We start from the raw sequence: 17,109 nt of genomic DNA, 5'->3' as shown, positions 1-17,109 counted from the left end.
GCATTCTGTTTGCTTTCCTGCCATCAAAGAATAACTTCAACTGGGGTTTTTTGTCTGCTTTAGAAATACAGATTATAGGTGTTAAATTATTTTGTTGGCTAGAGGTGAAGTAGACACAAAGCTTGAGAATACATGAAAAGTTTATTTGCAGTTTAATGTACCTTTTTTTTTTTTTTTTTTTTTGTCAAAATCTGTAGTGGTTTCATCTGTTTTTCTTCACACATTCTCAGGAAGATGTTACTTTTAATTTCATGCTGGTTTCAGTAGTTTCCAGGTCTGTTTCATAGTCGACATCCTATTGGCTCTTTACTAAGAAATTTTCACTTCCAGGTTACTACTTCACATAGTTTCTATGAGTTGTTGAAGAATTTAATTTCTAATATCTTTTAAATCAAATTTTTTTAAAGCTATAACTTTATTCCTGTACTTTAACATCTGAGGTGCAACTTCTTTAATCAGCTTCTCTGCCTTTTGGGAGCTGTGGTGAAGTGCTTATCTAGTTGGGCCTATTTCATCTTTCAAGTTATCTATTGCATGCTGCATCCCATGAGGCATTTCCAGATTTGTTTATGCACATTTAATGAAGCAACAACTCAGCATTTTCAATTTACAGAGTCTGAACTCCTCAATCTACCTGACTACTTAAACTTCATATGAGTCAGAAGTTAATCTCTTGTAATGCCCAACTCACTGGGTTATTTTTCATTCTAATAAAATAAAGTCTGTTTCAAGGCTGGTTTCTTTGAATCTACTGCGGACTCTGAGCAAGGCTGTCCTTTTTAAGTGTGGTTGGTTTTGGTTTGGTGTTTTTGGTTTGTTTGTTTTTCAACTCAGTCGTATTCCATAAGTTATTTTGCAATAGTGTGTTTGGAGTGTTTTTTCTAAATCTATCAAAACGTTAAGCAGTGTATATTTGAATACCTCCTTCCTCTATGGGTTTTTTTTGAATAGCATATGCATTTCATTATGTTTTAGTCACTAAGATGCTGTTGTCCCTATGATATTTAATCTTGTATTTAATTCAGGTGCATTAGTTTTGTAGCAGAGTCCTCTTTTTTATAAGTACACAAATACTTAAGAATATTTTATCTTGTCATGCCTGTTTACCAGGGCAAACTACTTGTCTGCTGAACCCTGTTCTAATCTGTGCTAGGACTTTTAGCCCTTTATCAAACAATCAGAGATAAGAGTCCTTCTTGGTCACATTCTCATTTTCCTGTACTTGTGTGTGGAGGTTGTGTGGGTGCCCAACAACTCTCACTCCTCACTTTCATCTGTTACTCCCTCCCTGGGTGTGTCACCTTGTCCTTCATGGTCAGTGTCCTTGTCTCATAATTGAGAGCCCTTGAGCAGGAGAGTCCTGCTGAGTGACTCTGAAATGCTGTAAGGTTTCACCCATCTTTCTCTCTCCTCTTTATTTTAATGCCTCTTTATCAAGTCACTTGAGATATAGCTGGATCAATTGTTTGAAGTCCTGCCATATAAATAATCTCTATAGTCTGTCTGTCCCCCCACCTTAAGTAACCTTGAACACCCCAGATAGAATATGGCTTTGAATCAGCAGGGAAATACTTACAGAGCAAGGGAGAAGGGGAAAGCAAATATATGTGAAACTAGTCACTTAAATGTGACTTTTTATATTTTATAAACATAAAAAAAACCCTTATGTTGCATTTAAGTGAGTATAAATAATTAACTGAAAATACTTACGTGTCATTTTCTTTCAGTCACAAATACAGTAGTAGCTGTTGCCAAGGTTTATCAGCAGCTATTGCTACAGCTGAGGCAAACTTGCAGGTCATCAGATGTAGAGAAAAACATCTGGTCAAAAAATAGATTATGGAATTTGTCAACATCTTGACTGGTCACATCTATTTGATTTTTTTTGTTTGTTTTGTTTGAGAAAATGTCTCTGAATAAACTTATTGTGATTAGATTGAAGCTTCTGTAGGATGGTATTTATTCTGGTGGATATTATATATTTACTCTGATGGATCTTGTTGTTTTAACATAATTGCTTTTGAATTAATGCTTTCATGACCATTTTGTGAATATTTAGGCCACAATTGTTCTGACCTGTGGCTGATAATGCTGCGCTTTTTTTCTTTTTTTTTTTTTTTTTTTTTTTTTTCTTTTTTTTCTTTTGTGGCTTTCTTTACATACACGTGACTCTTAAGAGGGGAAGGAGTTACACTGTAGATGTTCTAATTTTGGAGAGGAGAGCAAAATCTCTTCAGTGTTACGGATGACAAGAAAACAAATTACCTTTTTCTGATATCTTTTCTCCCCTGCTAATCCCCAGACCCAGATTTAGAAGCGTTCTGCGTCTTCTGTGTGCTTCCTTTCCTGTCTGATGCTGCAGTTGACTGATCTCCACTGCTCCTCCCTCCTTTTGCTTGTGTGGGTTTTTCTGCTGCTATCTTTCTTACAAGGCAGGATGGGTGCATGTCACAGGGTGATTTCAGACGTGGGGAGAGGGTGAGAGGCTGCTCGGTGCCCGGGGCTTGGCTGCCTGCCCTGCCCCTGTCCGAGAGCGGAACACTCGGCTCGGGAGAGCCCCGCGGAGTGCCGGGGCGCTGAGCTCTGATTCACGGCAGCTAACACATAGCTCTGGGGCTATATTTATCCACAGAACATGCGTGATGTTTTGTACACTTTGCAGGTTTTTTTTTCAGACCTTCATTTGCTCCAAATAGTCTGTTGTGGTCAGCAGAGTTTTAAGATAAAAACGTGTTCTGTAAGAGTAACCGGATCTAGTATAAAAAGTGCCTCCAGTACCCATCCCTATTTTTGATGCTATTTATCCACACTTTGATTTGTTACTTCTGAAAGAAATATCGAATGGGAATGAGTATCATGATTTTGTGCTTTACCAGAGGTTGGTAAATGAAGTCTGCACCTGCGCTGGCAGTAGAGAGCCTTTCTGTTCTGGGGCAGCTCAGCGAGCAGTAGAGCACAGATATCCCAGTGCAGAACAGTGCATGTCAGGAGGCTCACTTTAAAACCTCTCTTAAACAGCAGCCAGACATAGTTCCTTTAACCTGTCTTATTCAGCTTGGTCTGCACCTCAGAATGGCAGGTCAGAGGGCAGAAAATCAGTGGCATACTATTACCTTTGGTCTTGTTCAGCGTAGTAGGTACTTCTTGGCAGCCCTCCAGTGTTTCTAAAGTGCTTGCACAGCTCTAGCACAGGCAATCCTGGAACTTTACAGCTGAAGTAAAGGTCCAGGCATTTGGTGATTCATATGGTCTGGTAAATATTTTCCATAAGTAGCATTATTCTTCTTTTCCCCAGTCAGTAAAGAAGGGGATGGATGAAATCAGAGAGGAAATAGTAAGATTGTCAGATGATGGTTTGGAGGGGAGAGAAAAAAGTTTGGTGTTCTGGCCTGAGGGGAAGTGGGAAAACATGTCATTGCAGCAGTGGTTACTTTTAATTTATCTCTATGGATTGTAGAAAAACTGTGAGTGCTTTAATTACATAATGACCTCTAAAATGAAGGTGAACAGAAATGCTGAATTCGTAGAACAGATTTCTAGCTGTCAGCCAAATTTCCTCGGTGAAACCCGTTATCAGCTCGGAGAGGGGAGAAAATTAAGCTTGCTGTATGGAACTTTTCATTGCATTTTTCGAGATCTTTATTGGGTATTAGAAGACAGAAGAGCGAATTTGTTTCATGCCTTTATCAGAGTGCCGCAGTCTCAGCTGTTCCAGCAGATTTCGGACCCCCGTGTGGAAGCTGTGCCAATCCAGTGGCTGCAGGGAAGGGGCAGGCTGCATGTGAGTGTGTAGCCTTGCTCCTCTTCCTGCCCCGTGCTGCCCCAGAGAGGTGGCACAGGAAGAAGTGTGTGGGCACCACGGCTGGCAAAGACAACATCCTCGACTGGAAGCACAGGGCAAGCAAGACTTACAGTCTGCTAACAAAGCAGCAAAATGGCTTAGTTTGAAAAGGTGTGCATGCCTCCATCACCTGCTGTAACTGGAAGCAGAGTGGTGGAACGGGGGAAGCGTTTGGCCTCTTGAAAAACAGGAGTTGTGAATGAGTGTTGGAGACTAATGTAATCATCTTAATGGTCTGCTTCCTGCTTTCGCTGTGGTAACGTGCCACTGTGTATGCCTGTATGCTCTTTCCAACGAGATTTTTCTCTCCTTGAAAGACAGAAAAGCTGAGGGGGAGCTATTAAATTCTGAAAGCTATATTTAGCTGGGAGCAATTAAAGCTAGCACTGTATAATGACACTTGAGACTAGCTTATCCATCAGGCAAACGGTAAGATTTTAATGTTTGCTTTCAGTCAGACTTGGCAACTTTGCTTGCATTCATTAAATTATGCATTTTAGAAGGTGTGTCTGGTGCAGATTGTTTTGGAGAAGTTATTTGCTTTCTTGCTTTGTTCCTACTTCCATTTTCAGTGTAAACCCCTATAGTCCCATGTTGCTTTTCAAAGTGGTAGCTCTGCTTTACGCTCCAGTCAGCAGATGCCTGGTTTGTTCTTTACATCATCTTTATGCTTGCATCATATTGGTGCAGTGAAATGACTCTGCAAACACTATGGCTAAAAAATTGGCTTTTTCCCGCTTTGGTTATTAATTGGATTAATTTTCCACTCTAATTTCTCTCTGTAGTCATGGTGCTACCAGCTTTAGTAGAACTTGCTGTGGGGATAAATGACTTAACTTTGAGAAGGGAGAGAATTGGCTGGTTCCTCCCCAAGGGCCCAATTCTTCTCGATGCAGACTTACACCAAATTGCACTCTATTGCCAGACTGAGTCTTTGTTACACTCCTGGTAGGCTCTTCTGGAAACAGTTAGAAATATGTAGCTTCCTTAGGACTAATACAGTACAAAACAGCTTAATTAATTGCTGTAGATTTGTTAAAAGGTCAATTATTGCACGTTCATTCTTTCCTTGGGTGCCAAATAATTAATTTTCTCAGTTCTGCAATAAATGAACATCCCTCTATGATGCTCACATGATCTATAGTCATCCACTGTGAGATATATTTGTTGCTCAGTTTGTCCTTCTATTCCAGTGCATCAGGCTCTAGAACTTTTCTGGTCTAATGTTTTTGAGTATGTCTGTACAACTATGGGTTACTTTTTTATTACACAGGCAGAGAAAAAGTTATGAATCAATCAACAGTGCTGTTAAGCTGATCTGGATTTCCCAGATGATTTTAGAAATTGTGTACCTGTGTTGCAAAATATTCAGAAACAAACTCATATGAGTGCTTCTTTATGCTCAGTGATCAGAAGAGATCTCTTGAGTACAGTGGTTTGGGGACCAAGGGGGAACACGCAGCCTTTTTTGGACCAGCAAATTGTGGGGGAAATTTCATTTTGGAAGGAGGAAAACTTGATGTCTGTGCAAAAATGTGGAAAGATTGTGGAACAGCAAAAGCATCACTTGGCTTTATGGGGTGACTAAGTGTTTGATATAACCATCAGCTTCCTGAACTGCTGATGGCCTGAGGTACCCAGTGAAGGATGCTTAGGCTGTGTCTCCTTAGATCTGTCACTTTCCTTTAGGGCCCTTCTAGGGTCCCTGTTACTTCAATATGATATGAAATATACTCCTAGTAACTAACATAGCTCTTTGTAACCTGTATCACATAATTTTTTTCCTGTTTTTCTTACAGTGCTCATGCGAATAGCACAGAGAAAGGCACAAATTTTTCAGATCTAACTTGTTGGATTTTTTTTCGAAGGCTTTTTATAAGGTTATTCTGTTGCCTTAACCATGACAAGTTTTTAATACATGATTAGTTGGAAGTTTCAAATGTAGAATGGCTGAATTTTTGAGTTACTGGGAAAAATGCCAGCCATAGATTTGGGAAAGGCTGAGTAATAAAATCATAAAGCTGGTTCATCGCTCAAATATGTTATTTCAGCTGCCTCTGCCCACTGCATGTTCCTACAGGCTAAAAATGTCAATAGGCTCTTATATTAATAGCTATTTTAGGATTCTAATCCTAAAAGGCAGTACAATGAAAGAATCTTAGATTAACAAAAAATATCAAAGTTAACACATCAAGTGTTCTTTCTTACTCTAGTTAAAAAAACTTCCACCCTTAATACTTAGATGATTAAAATGCACAGGTTCATGTGTTGAATTATCCTAAAATTAAATCACAGATGTTTAAACTACAAGCCAGATGGGGACGGTGGCATTTTTAGGAATTGATACAGAAGAAGCAAGAAATTGAGGGTTAATGTGAAATTAGGAGATATTAAATGTAGACAGCTGATAGAAGAAGGCAAAAGTACAGCTCAAAACTGAGTTGAAAATGGGGAAAAGAATTTTATTTTTCCTTGGAAAATATAAGATGGTAAGAATAATATTAAATAAGGGCAGTAATGACAATTCAAGAAATGTAGAATTTAATTTCATTACTGAATTACAGCTGTAGTCCAAAACAGCATGTAGAAGTAATAGCTAAGAAAAAGTTAAATTGGAACAGTAAATTCAAAGCTGTTATCACAAGTAATTTGAAGAATTCTCTGTTTCTCATGTTGATTTTGAAGAAAGATCAGGGAAGCCTCAGCACTGGAGAAAGTTTAACAATGTACTCGTTTTTTATAAACACTATGTGGTACTCAGACACTGGTTTGTCTGGGGCTGATTGATTGCAGACTTTTGGAAAATTTATCATCAAGCTGATATGGGAAAGACTTGGTGCAATAGAAATTCAAATCGAATAATTGGAATGAAAGACCATGCAGTCCATGAACATAAAGGCAGACTAAACCATTGTTCCTTTTTAGCTCAAATGAAGCACGTTAAACTTTGTCATAAGCAATTTCTGTTGGGTAGCGTTCACGTTGTACAGAGAAGTCCTGCAGGCTGCTAAAACTGTAAAAGTGGATTGTCTTCAGAAAAAGTACTTTTGACTAAATGCCAAACCCCTGTTTCAGTTGCTTCAAAGCAACGGCTGAATAATGACACAAGTTTGTCAAAAAGTAGTACCCTGGCATCTATTTCTGTCCAGGATTCTTCTTTCTTGTTTTGTGCTGATAAGATTGGGTTCCACACAGCCTCAGTAGTTACACACTTGTGCAGAGTTCTGGATCTTTGGAGCAGGAAGGGATTCTCTTACAAAATGCATCACTCTCATAGTGTATTAGTAGACTAAAACTCAAGTTGCTTAGTTATATGTGAGAATGTGGCTAACCTGAATTTTTAATGCATACCTTTCAGAAAAAAATATCAGTTGTAGATGCTGTATTTTAGGGAAATATTTTGCGAGGGAACAATGCACAGAAAACAAGCCAGAAAAAAATTCAGATATTCATATGTTCTACTTGTTACTTCCATTGTTCTTCTTAGGTATGAAAGGACAGTGCAGCAGGGAGTTTTATTTCTCATCTGATTTTTTTGTTTGTTTGTTTGTTTTTCAGATCCAACACAAGACTCATGTGAGCTTGCCACATCTTGCCTAATGGCATAGCTCATACTTTCACTTCTGTAAGAGAAGAGATTTGGATTCTTCCTGGTGGCAGTGATCCTACCCAGTCACTGTAAGTCAGTCGCCCTTCTATCATGGCTGTGTTGCCCTCCTTCTGGGAAAGCAGAGGTTAAATTGGTGTGGAGCCTGTTTCAGCCTAAAGAGGACAGGACCAAAGAAGCTGTGTAAGAAGCTTCCTGGTGTGAAGAATTCCTCAGTCAATGGAGAATGGGAGAGGAGTGCAGTATAGCTGTGAAGAGGCAGCAATTCAGTCCCCCTTTGGGGTAAGACATTGTGCTTAATTAGATGTCCAGAAGGAAGTGACAGGGAAATAGAATAGGTAAACCTGGAGTTGTGCTAATGTAACCTTTTATTCTGCTGAGACAAGGGTAATTGTTCAAAAATACCTCAAAGGACCTGTGTTGCTTTTGAGGCAAATGGGGAAAAAATAACATTTGTTGGGTTGTACTGTGTTTGGGTCCCCTTCAGTCTAAGGCTCTGGAGTTTCCACTGATGACCTAGCGAGTCAGGAATGGGGACTCTCACCCATTGCACCACTGCACTCTGTGGTTTGTGTCTCCTTCTGAAATGTTCTCTCTAGACTGCAGCCAAATATAGGACTTGGGCAAGGTTGAGATTATGTTATCATTGACATTGAAAAACTTCTTGTCTTGCTGGTGAGTTTTTTGCTTGAGTGCTCTCTAATTGTGAGATTTAGCATTAGGAGAAAATTCGGTCCTGAATCATATTTCCAGTCGTGGCATTTGTGGCATGTTATCTTCTCTAATATGTAGAGAATAATGCAATAAAATAAAAATAATGTAAATATAGCCACAATGCATTCTGAATACTTAACAATTTCTCTTTTGGTGTAGGAACACTGATAATGTATTTGAACTTTCTGGCTAGCTGCTTGTGCTGCATTTCAACTTTTTAATGTTTGTGTATCTGCGTGTGTATAAATACATATATTGTTGTCCTTTTAAACCTGTAGGGACTAGATTTTGTATTTTAGAGCACGTAGGACAGCTAGAATGTTGTAGGCCTTATGTGCATGTAATTTACATATTTGATTGCAGTTTTGGAAGGCTGAGTGTTCTGAACTGTGCAGTTCTTACAGTCTGTGTATAAAGGGATGTTTTTAAAGTCTGTCTTGATAGCCTTACGTGGATCTTACACTTGTAAACCAGAATTTGGCACTGCTGTTTGCACATATTTCTTATTGTACCTGTGTTTGTGTAGGTTTAATCACTGCTTTAAGCTTGGTGAATTTTTAGGCTGAATCTCTGCTTCTCTTGTGAGTGTGCAAAGGTATCACTAGCTCCATGATGCCCAGTAGGAACTTGCTTTCCTCTGGAAAGCTGAAGATGAATCATGAGAACTGAAGTATGGAGCAGGCACAAGGACTGAATCTTTGCTAGATGTGGCTGCTGTAAAGCACATTAAAAACATATGTTTTCAGCTTCTCTAAATTAGAAGCTGTAAAGGTGTCAGTGGAGGAGAGCAAGGAGTGGAAAATACTTTCACTTGGTTATTTCTGTTGGTAGGTGCTGCTATGCTGCTCCAATGGGAGGTGCCCAGTTGCTATAGGATCCTTTTACCTATGAAGATAATGGAGTTTATCAACATTATTACATAACAGTTTGCTGATAAAGCTGGGAAGTTTTATGTTTAAGTAGCAAACCAAAGTTTTGTGATTGCCTAATGACTTTGAATGCATTTCTGTATGAAGCAGAAATTAACATAGACCTGCCCCACCCCAGTGTGCCACATGTGGCAATTTTATTTACAGAGGGGGTTCCTGTGGAACAGATACATTTGTGACTTCACATGGAGTCATGCAGGAAACCTGCGAAAAACTCTGGTCAAGACCTTCCCTGCTTGTCCTAATCTTTCTCGTGTTCTCCATTGAAAAGCAAGGGTGGTAGGTTTACAGGGATACAAAACTGATAGCATTTGAACAGTTACAAAAAGGGAATTTTTCATTGCTCCTCTAAAATAGCGGCAGCAGAAGACTGAAATGAGAATTAGGATTTATCTTAATAATACTTCGATTTTCATACTGGCATAGTACAATCCTGTTGGTATATGTTCTTGGAATGCATTAATACTTTGTAACACCATGATTTTTGAGATGCATTAAATCTCACATGAGCACACGGTGCAATTTCACTGAATAGCTCTGCATTTTGAAAAAGGAAAGAAACAGTAGCTGGTGCTCAAAGTGAATTCACCTTTAAGTGGCTATCTTAAATTCGTTTTTATAAGCTTGAAAATTGAATGTATGGCTGTTACAGAAGCAACTTCCATATGTCACTGAGCCTTTAGAAAAATTCTTTACTGCTCTCCTGAATGTAGGAAAATGCAGTGAAAGAAGTGATCTTCAGTCCACATAAATTTTTTTAAAAGAAACTTAATGGAAACCTTGTGTATTCTGGTCTTTGTTGGTATTTTCTGTTAGCTTTGCCGATCTGAAATTCCTAGCTGAGTTCTTTGGTACAAATATTATGTACATTGAACTATTTGGTTTTATCTCACTTGTGAAAGATATTTAATTTTACTTTTAAAGCTGAATATTGGCAGCTCAATGCTGTCTGCTGGCTCTTTATTTATATTAAAGATTCTTTATACAGAACAAAATATTGTCTTAAAATATGCTATTTAGTACTTCTGAAGGAAAGAGAGGCCAAATCTTAGCATGTCTATGCTTGTAAATGCAAAAATGTACAACCCTGGCTTTTGTGTACAAGCTCATGACCATAAATTTAAGCCACTTCTCTCAAATGTTTCTTTTGGAATTAGCTATGAATATACTAACTTGTTCAGTGAATAGTAGCTTAGGTAAACCTCCTACAAAAAAAAAAAAAAGAAAGAAAAATGCTAAAAAGGCTGTTTGTTAACTTCTTGTCTTACTAGTTGCTATTGAAACAAATTACTTTTGTTATTGTTTAAGACCAAAACGACCTGTTACATCTGAGTATCATGGATGGCATCTGTGGTTGGGAGGGATGAATAAGCAGGTTACCTACCTCGTGGTAGCATAGTTTGTATTTTTCAGTTTAGTCATAGATACTTTGATCTAAAACAGAAAACACATGTTTAGACAAAGGAAGTGTTTGAAACAAGTAGACTACTGATTTTATATGATCTCAGATCAAGTCATTTTTAGAACTTGTTCCAGTAGAAAGTAAGTGTGAAATTATGAAAAGATGGATTAAATATACAGGCACAGTTTCATTAATACAGCATGATATTATTAATCATTTAAATGCATCTTTTAGGACAAATTGTTGCTTGTAAATGCCAAGTGTGTCAGGCTTGAGATAGTGTGACAAGGTTGTGAACTCCTCGACTCTGTGGTGCCAAGGTGACGGACCATTCTCCCTGGATTAAGGGCAGAGTATGCCACACACATGAAAATTCAGGTCTTTTTAATAGTTACTGCTTCCTGCTTTGGCAGAGACTATGAACTTTAAGTGCTTGAAATAGCTAATTAGCATAGCCAAAAGTAACTTAGAAGAACATGAGTCTTGTCTCCTGTTATGGAAACTTTCGATTGCTTATGCTTAAACGCAGAGAAAAGTAGCAACTACTGTGTCTGGTTGTTCCAGAGACAATCAGCTGGGTCACCCTTCCCATTTTAGCAATTGGAACAAGTTGCCTTCTTACTGACATTACAGTGAGAATTTTATGAAGTGGGATTCTGCATTTTGCTTACAGAAAGTGATACAGATAGTCCATATCTTACCAGTGAAAATCTTTTCATCACACCCTCACTGAGCAGAAGCATACACTTTTCATGAGCTTAGTCCTTTGATGTACATAATTTTCTTGCTTGGAGAACCCAAAAGAACTTGCTTCTTCTTTTAAGAGTAGCTCTAAGAGACCACCTCTGTCTTTCAGTATATGCTTGAACATGTGCTTCTGCCATCCTTATCTTTTTGAAAAAAGATGGGGTAAATTTTTCTTGTCTTTGCTTACATAACTTCTGGATATTTCTTTATTTGTCCACCACCTGAAGAGTGGTAGTAAAGCCACAGATCCATCAGAAGGCAGAAGATTTGTCATGTTTCAGAGGTAGCCTTAGGAATGAAGACCAGCAGCTATGTAGCTGTGTAGTTTCAGGGCCCCTCTTTCCAGTTGTGCCACAGCAAAGGTTTTGTGTGCAAAAGAATTGCAGGAGTGTGGAAGAGAAGGTTGGAGTTGTTAGTGGGCTCCTCTAGAGTGGTAATGAGGATATGAGATTTAATCCCCAGTCCTGCCATGTGTAACAGTGAATGAGGCTTGGCTTTGGCCTCTAGTGGCTGTTGCTTATTCACTGATTCCTAGTTTATGTGCCTTACACTCACATTTGCTTCAGAGAAAAGGTCTTATTCTTGTTTTAATTAATATGGCAGGTTCTTGTAGCACCAGGCATTTCAAGACTAAATGAAAATGACATTGCTTCTTTAGGTTGGAAGAAGCTTCCTACTAAGCAGAAAAATATTATGATTATTGAAGTAGTTACTTCTCAAGGAGAAATAAAGATTAAAGACTGAGTAAAATGTTAACAGTATAATTTGAGCTACGTGTATAAAGTTGAGTGGCTTCTTCAGTTTCAATCTGAGCTTCTGTTACATTAATGTGTTTTAACCTTATTTTATCCTTGTGTGCTTGCCAAAGAATGTAATGTCATAGATTTTTTCATTGCACTTCTTATCAAACCATATATGAGGGATGAAAAATGGTGAAACCTGATGAAGCATCATTATCAACAGTGATGAATAAATCAAGATGTTTTAAGGAAAATATAAAATTTGCAGAGTTTGTTTAATGAGTTTTTTAAACTTACCCAAATTTATGCATCTCACTCACAAAATGTCTGTTGTGGAGACACACGACCAACTCATAGCAAGAACTTTTCAGAATAGAAGTACATTCTCACATCAAGTTAAGTTTCAAGAACATTAACATTCTCAGAGAAAACCAAGAAAAATGTTACCTGATAGGGAGTACAACACCCTGCCTGGTAACTTGGAGACACAATAATGAGCATCAGAGCAATGATGAAAATAAATTGATGATAAAATAATGATGATAAAATAAAATTATGAAAAAACTTTAAGAAGCCTTCAGTGCAGCAGTGTGTTTTGCTGTGACTTTCACTGCTCTTCTGTTCTGAGAAGTCCAGGTGACTTCTGTGTCTCCACATCTGGAGGACACCTGGCCTCTGCTCCTGTATTTTTGGAGGATGGCAAGTTATAAAAGAAAAGGAAAATTTTTGATCCAAGACCAGATTTCATTTGATGCTTTACTTTGAAAAGTAACAAAAATTATCCTTAGTTTTTCCCCTTTAAGATCTGCCCATGATATGTTTGTCCCCTGGAGTTTTTTACTTCCAGTGCATAAATATCTGAACAATTTGACAACTGTCCACAGGTCTGTTTGAATGTACTTCAAGCTGTACTTTATTTTAAACAGCAGGAAATAGACTTTCAGAAAAATCAAAGAAACTCAAGTTATTTTTCTGCTTTAGAAGTTTAATAATAAAGAATTAATCAAAATATTGACACTAGTCTTTCTGTAGCACTGCATTTGTTTGGAACTTCTAACAAGCTGTCAAATGCTACAAAAAGAAATAATTTTTATTCTTGGGAGCTCTAACATGAGCTCAAAGGTAGAAATTGTCAGCTGCATTATTGGTCCAGAGGCAGCAGTACTCACTGTTGGTGACAGGGGAAAAAACTGTGTGTTTCTGGTTGAGGGACACCAATAAAATTGAGTATTGGTGATGAGAAGGAGGACTGGAGAATGGCCCTGTCCCTTTGTGTGTGATTTTTAAAATTTTTTTTAGTGCCAACTTTTATGGGGCAATAACTCTTCACTTGGAAAGATTTAAACCATTAATGTTGTTTTTAACACATTGGGATGAGTCATGTGCCACTCCCTGCCTGCATTTATTTTTGTCACCACTGGACAAAATCATAGTAACAGGTAGTTAGCAAAGTAAAATGTACCTTAAGAAAAGCTAGTTTATAGTTTTACCCTTCATACCATTCAGCATCTGGCCAGCAGCTTTTGAGGGAAAATCCTTGTTTGAGGAGAAATAGAAAAAACATTCATTGTTTAGCTCAAGCTATGGAACTCCAAAGGAAATTGGATTTTGCATTGTATGGAGTGAGACAGGCTGTAAAATCTAGAACCTAAAAGTTCAATGGATTTTGATTTATCATGAGTGTAGTATAAAATAAACATTTTCTATGGCTGTTTGTTCCATCTTGTCAAATTATAGTTTGTACTTCACCTTTAACATTTTTACATACGGTTTATGTTTCAAGCTTGAATTGTCTGGGTTTTTTGTTTATTGGGTTGGCTTTTTTTCCCCTCTTTTTGTTGTTTTGTGGTTTTTTTTCAAGGCCATATAGCTATTGAGGAAATCTAAAAGAAACCACTAATTAAGAGGTGGTGATAGCTAAGTAACAGCTGTTAAGGGCATGATTCAGCATCTCCTGCTGCAACCAGCTTCCCCTGCAAGTTGTGAAATCTCAATCTCTCCTGTTTTTGCAAAGACCTTGGTAAGGAAGTGCAGGGTGCAGAGATCACCACAATGGGTGTGTGGTGGGTTGACACCAGGTGCCCACCTAAGCCACTTTGTCACTCCCCTTAGCTCGATGGGGCAGCAAAAATAGAATGGAAGGCTCATGGGTCGAGATAAGGACACAGAGATGGCTCAGCAATTGCTGTCATGGGCAAACCAGTCTTGACTGAGGGAAATTAATGTAATTTAGTGCCTGTCAAATATGGGTTAATGAGAAAGAAACCTTAAACACCTTTCCTTCACACCTCCCTTCTTTCTGGGCTCAACCTCCAAATCTACTTCCATCCTCCCAGTGAGCAGAAGTGGGGACTGAGGGCTGCAGTCACACGTTGTCTCTGCAGCTCTTTTCTCCCCAGGGGGAGGACTCCTCACTCTGTTGTCCTGCTCCAGTGTGGGGTCTCTCTGATGGGAGACATTCCTCCACGAATTCCTCCTTTCCATGGGCTTTCCATCAGCTGTTGCAATGTGTGTCACCTGTGGGGTCACAGAATTTATGGAATGCTTCTGAAATGGGGTTTTGGCTTTAGCTGGAGGCCCTTTTAATAATATCTCGTAAGAAATAAGGAACCACTGATGCCATCTTTTGCCTGGATGTCTGGGTCTGTGTGGGATGCTCCAGCTGTGCTGTACAGGCTATTCACTGAAGAGTTGGACTCAGTGATCCTTGTGGGTCCCTTCCAACTCAGAATATTCTGTGATTCAGTTGTCACCTGTGGGAAGATAAATTCATGGGTTTTTTTCAGTTACATAACCATGCATCACATTTCATTTAACTTATAGTCCAGAAATCTGACTGTAATGCACTTGATATGATGTGTGCATTTAAAACACAAAGGCATTGTCATAGAAAAAATAAATGTGCATATTAATACTAGATTATAAAGAGATGATTAACACTTGAAGAAGGTGCTAGTATCACTTCAGATGCATGTATAGAAAACAAGAATATAAATATACCTATACTTTGCATAGGTACTGGAAATGAAATGGTTTCATGACCTGCAAGAATTATGGGGTTTGCCTTGGAAAGTGCAGCAGAAGTTTTTAGCCTGGTGAATGGAGCAGAGCTGCTGAAGGTGTATTTGGTAGAGAGGAAAGCTGCAGTCCACCTGAGGCAGGTGGCAGGCTGACTTATTGAGTGCAGGGGCCAGCTCAGAAGGCCCAGCCATGCAGATGCTGAGTGAAATGTCCAGATCTGAGTCTCTGCAATGAGTCAGAGCTCAGGGGCTTCTGCCTTTGCTTCCAAATGTGCTGCCATCAGTCTGGTGTAATCTAATAGGCAGTGACCTTTAAGTGCCTTTTGGCCTTGTGGCATCAAGCTGCTACTGCCACAAATGACAATTAGTAAAATTCCTCTCGTTAGACTGCAGTGAACAAGGGGTAACACTATAAGGGTAAAGAAGATGTATTTTCCTTTATAAAGAATATTGGTATCACAAAAGCATCCATATGACTGCATGTGTTTGAATTTCAGAGTATTGTGAAATAATTATGAAAACTAGCAGTGTTGATACTTATATTTAAGTCAGCAGGAGCAAAGAAGTTCTGGTTCAGTATGTTAAAAGGAAGATTGTTTAGTGGTTTTGGATAAATTGTGGCAACTCAGTTTGGACTGTTTGTTTTCACCGGATTTATTTACTTTGCTACCTGTGAAATACCCTGTTTCTGTCCATGGGCACATGAAGGCTCATTAATGTTGTTGAAGTAATGTGTCTGCTTGTTCAACTGAAGAAAAGTCAGGCCTGCAGCATCCTTGTAAGTGGTTTTGAATCTAAAAAACAGTGGTTGTTTATGTACAAAATGTTAATTGTCACTGTGCTCTCTTCAGACATAACTAACGTGTGACTTAATTGAGATAGGTTAGCTGGGATTCATTATGTTCACAGAGGACGTAATGCATTTGTCACATGCATTTACTTTCTCATGCTTAATGCATAACATCCAACTTGACAATTCCTGCACTTGTTGGTGAGTTTAAGCTTCTTAGATTTACTGTGTAAGGTGGTTAAGCTGCTGGTTTTAACTTCCATATGCCTAATGCTTTTTCCATGTCCTCACCTAGCTCCAGAAAAGTATCCCAGGCAGAGGGAATGGGGCAGGGAGGAAGACAGAGAGAAACTGAGCTGTTCAAACTGGTAAAAGGAGATGTGAACCCTGAGCAATTAATGGAGTCCTCAGGCAAAATTAATATAAAGTCGGGTTCCTCTGCACAAGGCCACAACATTTATTGGAAGCTTTAATTATTTTAAAGCCCTGTATGCTGGATTTGTATGGACAATCTGTAAGAAAAATGACAGACTTTTCAAAATTAGTCGCTGAATGCCATGGGGAGTAAAAGCAAATTTGCATTCCAATTTTGGGAACAATACTGAAATTTTGAACAGACTGGCAGTTGGTAATAGGTCAAAATTTGTATTTCTGGGAATGCTATCATTTATGTGAAAGGAAAATGTGAGCTCTGAAAGCTTTTACTGCAGTTTTGGGTGTAAATGAACTTCAGCTTAGGGTGGCTGTTTTAGGAAGCATGAAGATGCAATCAGTTTTCACTGGATGCTGTTCAGAGCCTGGCATGTGACTACCAGTTGTCCCATTTTCAAAATCCTTTTTCAAAAACCTAATGTATTGTAAGGAGAGGGATCAGAGTATTTTTTTCCAAGTAATTCGATAACTTTTTTGTACTTGACACAAATATAAATTATTTACATTTTTATGTATGCACTTCATAAACGAACTGTCCTGTGGCTGTAGTAGTATTTAAATTCAATTGGCCAAAATGACCAGTTGGAATACAGCACCAGGTCCCCAGAAATGTTTTGTGTTGTACTGTATTTTCTTTCACCTTTTAAAGGTGCGATACACGTTCAACATGATAAACAGTCTATTCCTAAAATCATCTCTTGTGATGCAGATGACAAGCGTTTGCTTGGAGGGTGGCAGGAGAATCCTGCTTGTTTTGCCATTGTGTTATATAATTTAGTAATGACTTGAAGCAGTGAGCACCCTCACTGTGATCCGCCTAACTGGCAATGTAAAATCACTCTAGAGAACAATTTTTTTGCTCTCTCACCCTGGGAACCATACGGGAA

General features: G+C 38.6%; 1 protein-coding gene across 8 annotated transcripts in view; it reads left to right on the top strand.

The window, feature by feature from the left end:
* Nucleotides 1-17,109, top strand: part of OSBPL3 (oxysterol binding protein like 3) — an 84,906-nt gene that overhangs the window by 11,104 nt on the left and 56,693 nt on the right. For 6 of the 8 annotated variants that reach the window (XM_088163164.1, XM_088163156.1, XM_014894323.2 and 3 more), the window contains exon 2: nucleotides 7,400-7,519. The gene's annotated coding sequence lies outside the window, so the exon portion shown is untranslated. Of the gene's footprint in view, nucleotides 1-6,730; nucleotides 7,520-7,567; nucleotides 7,731-17,109 lie in introns of those variants that run through there. The other 2 variants (XM_088163131.1, XM_014894325.2) reach the window with 2 other exon arrangements.

The sequence above is a fragment of the Sturnus vulgaris genome, chromosome 1 (genome assembly GCF_052056855.1).
Source record: "Sturnus vulgaris isolate bStuVul1 chromosome 1, bStuVul1.hap1, whole genome shotgun sequence".
Taxonomy (NCBI): Eukaryota; Metazoa; Chordata; class Aves; order Passeriformes; family Sturnidae; genus Sturnus; species Sturnus vulgaris.
This window is presented reverse-complemented; position numbering and strand designations above follow the sequence as displayed.